The sequence below is a fragment of the Lycium ferocissimum genome, chromosome 11 (assembly GCF_029784015.1).
Source record: "Lycium ferocissimum isolate CSIRO_LF1 chromosome 11, AGI_CSIRO_Lferr_CH_V1, whole genome shotgun sequence".
NCBI classification, from domain to species: Eukaryota; Viridiplantae; Streptophyta; class Magnoliopsida; order Solanales; family Solanaceae; genus Lycium; species Lycium ferocissimum.
Window position 1 is genome coordinate 11,598,630 of NC_081352.1, and position 8,283 is coordinate 11,606,912.

The 8,283-nt window shown below is 35.3% G+C and overlaps 1 long non-coding RNA gene across 5 annotated transcripts; it reads right to left on the reverse strand.

Annotated features, from left to right (window-relative positions):
• Positions 1–535: 535 nt before the first annotated feature.
• LOC132036883 (uncharacterized) lies at positions 536–7,652 on the reverse strand. Of its 5 annotated transcripts, none has more exons than XR_009409705.1 (4): positions 3,137–3,306; positions 2,856–3,067; positions 1,796–2,753; positions 536–813 (listed from the first exon to the last, which is right to left on the reverse strand). It is a non-coding gene; the product is annotated as an uncharacterized LOC132036883 (long non-coding RNA). The 5 variants fall into 5 exon arrangements; XR_009409701.1 differs by lacking the exons at positions 2,856–3,067; positions 3,137–3,306 and adding an exon at positions 7,380–7,652 and having other exon boundaries at positions 538–813; positions 1,796–2,579; positions 2,690–2,823; XR_009409704.1 differs by having other exon boundaries at positions 539–813; positions 1,796–2,579; positions 2,690–2,753; positions 2,856–3,306.
• Between the last annotated feature and the right edge of the window lie 631 nt (positions 7,653–8,283).

Below are 8,283 nucleotides of genomic sequence, written 5' to 3' on the forward strand. Positions count from 1 at the left end.
ACTTACGTAGGTGCGAGGTAAACCTATAATGAAATCCATATTAGGGATGCTTGACCTACGTATATTACTTGACTTCTTTAAAAGACTTAAGCTGTCACCCCACTTCTTAGCTTTTAATCTTAATCCTTAGAGTTGGCTATCAAATAGTGCTGGAGTCCCCTCGTATAATAACTTTACATAGCTGCTCTGTGCTTTCCACTACAAGAAAACTGCTTATTAGCGAAGGGAAAACTGGTCCCTAAAAGTGAATAGGGACCAGAAATTCTGGTCACCAACTCGTCCTTATAGGCTCCGCCGCTAAAGGTCATTAGCGACGGGATGGAGTAGCTGGTCCCTATATGGTTTTTGCGACTGCCATAATACTGGTCCTTAAAACACTTTTATGGACCATATTTCTGGTGCCTAAGTGAGGATTTTCACGCTTGCAGACTGGTCCAATTTATTTTAGGGACTAGATTTTTGGTCGTGATTTGATGCTAATAGCACAAGGATAATGGGTTTAGTGACCAGATTTTCTGCTCCTAAAAATGATTTAAGGACTACTTGTCTCGTCTCCAAATAAATATTTTACTGGTCCCAAAATCAAACAATTTCCTACTAGAAATATCTGGTAACAAAATGATATAATATAAATATATAAATTAAAAAAATGGTCAACATTTGACACCATACATCAATGATGTAAGCTAGTCATCATAGTATCTTGTACATAACCCGGAGCATAAAACCTATCTAATTAATATCCATAGCAAAATGATAGTCAATCTGTACGTCCTGAAAGATCTGCTTCTCGTAAACTTCAGTTTCCATAACCTGTAAAAGTATTTAAAATTTCATTTAGAAAAGACTACAAAAATCAATTGGAAAATTGGTTAAATAACAAACCATTACATCAAGTAAATGACAATGTATAGTTTGGTAAAACTTGAGAAAGCAAATTTGATAAGCTGGTGTAAACAACTATAGCTCATGTAAAGGCTAATTACTGAAGTTGCTTAGATGTTTTTCAAAATTGATATATGTTGAATAATGAAGCAGCAGTTAACTTATGGTGATGTTGCACAAATGTTACCTCAAAGAAGAGTTTTAGCGTCATTTCCTGAAGCTTTACTTGCAGGTTCTTCACCTCATATAGTTTTCAACTTCTTGCTAACAGTATCCTCTATAATATGCTTAAGTCCTTCTTGTTATCTCAACTGGATCTATACTGTTTCATTGCAGCAACAACCAACTTCTGAGACTGATTTGCAGAGGCTCTTCAATTTTAGATTTAACAAGTTAAAGAAGATTCATTTATAAAGATTGAAGAGCAGAAGGTTCTAATGCCAATTCAATTGATTATGGCAACCTTGTGACTGCCATTTCTGTCAAATAAAAGCTTAAAATTTAGATTTTTAGTCCTGCTACTAGGAGCTTTTGTGCACAGTTGCTAGCTAAAATAAGATTCCAGCTACAAGACAATTTCAGTAGCAAATATCCATTTAAAATAAACTTTAGCAAGCACACAAGCTCCATAATCAGCTACCAGAATCTAAGACAAGCACCACAATCAGCAAGTACACATGTACCATAATCAGCACTTCAATCCTTTTTTTCTTATTATAATCAACACTTCGACATTTCATTTCTTAACCTATTAATCAATATTCCAATTGAAGTTAACACTTAGTTGCATACGGAGAGCATGAAAGATTCATTTGCTCAAGACAGGGAGTATGCTCATGCTTCAAAAATTGACCGAACAAGCAAATATATTTTAAAGAGAAATTAAAATTTAGGGTACGTTGTTACTCACTTGGTATCATAAAAGGAACAATCATTCTACTGAAATAGATGATGTCGGAGGTTGGAAATTGGGGTGTTGAGCTAATAACAACTATTTTAATTGCTTCAGTTCTTTCATCTCATTTTCAAAGTTAGACGAGCGATCTCAAAGATTGATTTTCTTCTTGAGTTGAACGTAGCTCAAACAACAACTCAGCCTTTGAAGAAGTCCAACCTTTCAAATCTTTCGCCTTTACTCCACCTCCAAAGCCAAATACATGGCTACGAGTTTGAGGTCCAAAGCATTTTCTACAACCCCTATGCTAGGAAGAGACGGTTCGGGCTGTGCCCAATTCTTGAATTTGAGCCAACAAAGTATATAGAATGACTTATGTTAGAACCCATGATAACCAAAAGTAAAGTACACGTTCAATTAACCAAACACACATGTTTCTCGATTGATTCTGAATTGACAAGTGAGTTATTCTTCTTGCGAGTCTCAAAGAAAATAGTTCCCAAATCTGGTGGGTTTCCATCTTTTCCACCCTTTACAAAAAATAAACATGTCAAATGATGGCTCGTCAATATTACAAAAAATTATGATTAATGATAACACCTTTTCATAAATAATCTCTCTAATGCCCTTGCTACCAATATGATGAAGCATCTTCAACTTAGCTCTATTTGATAAATAATCTCTTTTAGCCCTTCAAGTACTTTTCGTGTAATTTTCCTCTCCATTTGTTCCATAATTCTTTCATCCATCCCAAAATATGATCGCGATGAATATTCATGTCATCACTCTAAAATTAATCCTACAACAAATAAAACATAGGTTGACATCCAATATGCTATTAAACTAGAGTTGGTGTTTTCCTTTTCTTTCTTTAAAAGTACGAAGTATGTTGAAACTGTGAGTTCTTACTAGTTCCACGTAAAATCTAGTAACAAAATTTCACATCACTTCAAGACCATATCTGCTTATAATCCTATATATATATATATAACTTCAACCAAATGTTGTCCAAATGCCTACTAAGAACCGTCAGAATGATGCTACTGAAACAATAGAACACCATAAGGAGCCATACCTCTGTACAGAAATATTCTATCTAAGTATTAGAGATCTGTTTCCAGAAAACAATTCCATCCTGTTAGAGTCATCCCAAAAAAAACACGAACATGCAGAACCAAGCATCAGCAAAATTGCACCATTTTATAGAGTAAAACTGCACCAATTCATAGATCAAAATAGCATCATAACTCCAGCAGAATATCCACAAAACAATAGTAATTTGGGTACCTAAACATGGACCAAAGCTTAATAGTATTTCAGACTCGACAAAAAAGAACAACTATTAAAAACAATCACCTAAACTGCATCTCCAGTATCCTTTACATGTACCAAAATTGACCTATAAATGCAATATATATATAAATGTCCATCTTTTAAAAAGTTACATTGTATCCCAAATGAAACTGTACCACTAAGATATATTAGAGTATAATATCATGTGAGGAACTGCACTAGAAAACTACAATGATATGAGGTGCAATCAGGTCAGATGCTGAATAGATCAAAAAGCTATTTTTATATGCACAGAAACTGTTCTAGCAGTTTAGCATTAGAAGTAGCTCAGCTTACTGGTTTTTCCAGAGATGACTTCCCATTCAAATACTTGGGATGTCCTATTTTCCATACAAGAAAGAAGAAGATGTATTATAATTATTTGATAAAAAAAAGTGAAGGACAAGTTACAAAACTGGAAAGGAAAATTGATGTCATTTGGTGGTAAAGCAGTGCTCATAAAGAGTGTTCTTCAAAGAATGCCTATGTATTTACTTTTAGCAATGGTTCCCACAAAATACACTATCCAAGAGCTGCATAGATTATTTGCTAGATTCTATTGGAGCAGCATGGAGGAGAAGAGGAATAGGCATTAGACATCATGGAAAAATATGTGTTTTCCAAAAGAGGAAAGGGGCATGGGATTCAGGTCCCTTTTTGATGTTTCAAAGGCCTTGTTTGCTAAGCTATGGTGGAGATTCAGGACTAGTTGCACACTATGGTCCACATTCATGTGGAACAAATATTGCAAGAAACAGATTCCAACTCTGGTTAAATGGAAAGGAGGATCACAGTTGTGGAAAAGAATGCTGGAAGCTAGAGATGAAATGGAACAACACATTTGGTGGGAAACAAAAAGTGATTCATCTAGTCTATGGTTTGAAAACTGGACTAGACTAGGACCATTGATCAAACTTTTACCATTTGGTTATCATGTCAATGAAGATTTAGAAGATGTGGATGCTGTGTTATCAGAAGGAAAATGGGATATTGATCTGTTGCACACAATAGTTCCTGAGGAAATTGTAGATCACATAAGGTCTAAATTGATACTTCAGGAGGGGGAAAGACAATGTGACAAACCATGGTGGATGCTGACAAGTACAGGGAAATTCACAGTGAGTAGTGCATGGGAGGTTATTAGACAGAAAAAACAGCAGCAATGGTTCTATAGAAACATATGGATCAAAGGCCTTCCTTTCAAGATAGCTTTCTTTTTATGGAGAGTATGGCATAGAAAGTTACCTGTTGATGATGTTTTGGCTTCTATGGGGATTAATCTGGCTTCAATATGCAGATGTTGCATGGTTCCTCAACAAGAGACTATGATTCATCTGTTTTTAACTGGGGAATTTGCAGCAGAGATTTGGCAGGTATTTGCAGCAGCAGCAGGAGTTAATGGTCCTTTTGTACAGATCAATCAAGCTGTCACTAAATGGTGGACAGCAAAGTGCAACTCCAAGCTGAGGCCTCTTTATCAAGCAGCTCCATCCATCATTATGTGGCATTTGTGGAAAAGGAGAAATACTATTGTGCATGGGGGGAGGATATCTAGAAACCAAGTATTATATGGCATTAATCAGCAGCTGGTCCAACTTGCTAAACAACTTTATCCAGGCTTGACACTGCCAGATAATTGGCCACAACTGGTGCAGGTTTTAGAAGTTCATCAGCCATATATCACTTGTACAACTGTGCAGTGGTTAGTTCCTCCAACAGGTTGGTTCAAGTGTAACACAGATGGGGCTTATAAGAGCAGTACTGGTCAGAGTTCTTCAGCTTTCTGTATAAGAGATAGTGCAGGGGACTTAATTTTTGCATGGGCAAGTATAACAGCAGAAACATCCTCTCTTGAGGCTGAGGCAAAGGCAATCTTAGAAGGAGTAATCTATTGTGCTAATAATCAATTTTTTCCCCTTATTATAGAGACAGACTCACTTGTCATGAGAAAGGTGTTAGATGGGGAATGGAAAGTGCCATGGAAAGTATGCATGGAGATTAATAAGATTCAGGAATGGAGACAGAAAGGGCAAACTCAAATGGCTCATGTGTTCAGAGAAGGCAACAAACTAGCAGATTATTTGGCTAACATGGTTGTTCATTTTGCAGGTGTTCTTCAATATCATTCTTATCAGGATCTTCCAGCTGAGGCAAAGACTATTGTTTTAAGTGACAAAATGCAGATGCCAAGCTTTAGATTCAAGACTTGGAAAACTAGGGAACCAGATTGAGCACAGCATCAGACTGCATGATATTTCAGCATCATGCAGCAATTTTGGAATGCAGCATAAGAAGAGTAGCATGAGTCTCATGCCTAATACTTAGTTACTAGGGAAGTTCTATTCAATGTGTGGTATTAACCTTTGGTTCATCCTATTGGAAGAATCTCCTTAGTAGCATTAGTTGTTGGTGTGACACTGATGAATATTCAGTAGGCATTGTCATAAAGTAAATTTAGCAGCAAAAGCAGAAGCAGAATGACAGCTATAGCATAGTTTCAACTTGAACGATTCTTCATTTGTTTTTTTTTTATTCCATAAGCACCTAGTGAGAGCTTTGAGGTGACTTGAAATGGAATCAATCCAATGTTGGAGCAGAAGTAGCAGCATGTTATTTTTGCTTTTGTTTTTGCATTTTTTACCACTAATCATATTGTAGGCACTTTTGGCCAATTTTCTCTGTAAAGACTATTTTGATTAATAAATTTCAACCAGCATCATGCTGGTTGCTTTGATTAAAAAAAAAAAAATTGAGTACTCTGCTACTTCTACACGAAAATATTAATCCAAGACAAAAGTGCACTGGTTATGAAAATTTAGAGGACAATTTGTGCACCAGGTTATGGAAACTTAGAGGACAATTTATATGTACAAATTAATAACACGATAAATTTGAGAAATCATACCTGTTTCAAATTATTGGGTGTACTGCATAACTTCATCAGTAGATGGAGAACTTGGAATATTAGCTTGTATTCCTTGAACAGACATGGTAGAATCTATTTTCCTAATGTTTGAAAGTGGTGGCATACTTTGACTAGCACAAATACCACTACGGAGGATAGGTCCCACCTCCACAAATACAATGCCATATTCATCTTCTTTAATTCCTTTAGTTTTATCATACACATCAAACCAATTACATTGAAACAACATCACTCTTCTACCCATGAATTGCAGTTCAAGAAAATCAGTTAAAACTCTTACAAGAAATGTCCAAAGATGCACATTTCTTTTTATTAAACTTGATAACTCATCCATATTATTAAAACTTTCTACGATATCACAAGAATGAAATAAGCTATTGACTGATATGCATAATGTATAACTCACAATTGCTCAAGAAAATGAGAAATTAAAACACACAAATCAGCTTAAAGCTAAGTCACTGATTTTCTATCTTAGGTTACTTAAATAAAAATATAATACACTAGCTATTCCCACAATTTAAAAAAAAATGTAATGACTAAGGAGAACTAAAACAACCTTCTGGCATACACAAGAACACGAGAATAATAATGTTCTTCAGCTTATACAAAAAACAAATAGTAGGCTTTATTTATGTAGTGACAAAGCAAAATTTGCACTCCATCAAAGCTAAAATTTTCAATCAAAACCGAGTCTATAGTATAATGCTCAAAGCTGAAGTAATATTTTGGCCAAACACAACAAACTTACACAAAGACACACATTTTATAACTTCACTAAAATGGAAGACTAAAATATACCCACACAAGAAAGCTACAAAATCAAAGTAAGAGTTGGGCTAAAAACAGAAGAAAGCAGCACAAACCAGCTTAGACATATAACTTAATAGAAGTAAAACTACGCACTCATAGAAGCAACCCACAAAAGCATTTCTCAAATGATTCATGTTATAGTGTAAAACTTGGGAAGAAACCCAAAATAAAAGAAGGCAAACACATCTTTTAATCTGCAAGCATTCAACACTGTTCTTTCTCCCTGTTAAAGATCCTAAATAATGGGTTATTTTTTATATACACACAGGAAAAATGTAAACATCGACAGCAAATAGCATAGACGAAATCCTACAATAAATACTCAAGTTTCTCCTCCTTAACCCCCGAGCCCTAGCTTTAAATCCAATACTCTCACTTTTAGCCCTCACACAACAACAATCAGTACTCTAAGAAACCCAATTACAGAAGACCAATAAAATCATAAATTTTCTAGTTTCCATCGCAAAAAAAAAGAAAAAAAAGGAAGGGCATGAATCAGATAAAAGAAGAGAAAGAAATTAAACTCACTCTTGATTAATAAGCCTGATAATTCCAATGGTAGACAAGAGGGGTTGAGAGAGATGAATTTTAGGATTCTGATTGATGAAAGTTGCCGCTCAGGGATTTTAGAGTGAGAGGGAACTTTTTGGAGCTATTTCATTTTTAATAGGTTTGCACCTATAACTCCCTATGAAATATTGGTTTTTGGGACCAGGGTCTAAGTTTTTTGGACACCACTTATTTATTTAGAAAATAAAAAAGTGTATTACGGACAAGAAAAAAATCTCATCCCTGAAAGTATACATTTAGAGACCAAATTTTTAACCCGTCGCTAAATCTTGGTCGCTAATAAGCAGTTTTCTTGTAGTGTTCACTCTCATTCACTGGTATAACCCTGAAAGAATTTTTGGATTTGACATATAAATTCACTTGTCGCCAAGAACTAGGAACTTTGTTCTGATCGTCTCACTTAAACCATTCTATAATTCCGCTTAACCCAACTTGTAACACTTCAGGCACATTATCTCGTGTCATTTCTTTATCTTTAATTCAAACTCTTCTATTGCCCCTTTGCTCAGACTTTGCTCTTAACTTCCCTGTCACACATTATGTTGCAATCTTTACAAGAATATGCGAAGGTGCTCAAATTAGCCCAAGAAATACCTTATCGTCGCTTCATTAATCCTTATGTTTTACCTTGTCTTCTCCTCTCTTATCTTACAACCGGTATCGAGATAGATCTTTAGTTCAACCATGGCCATGTCCTATTTGCCCTCAGTACTAATTCTACCTCGGTAAATTGGGCTTAAACCATCTTTGCATCTTTCTGTAATGTGCCCAAAATATCATAACTGCATTGTCATTATTGAGTCCTTACTCCTCTTTATCAAGTACTCACTCACTTGGTCTTACGCTTAACATACAAATATTC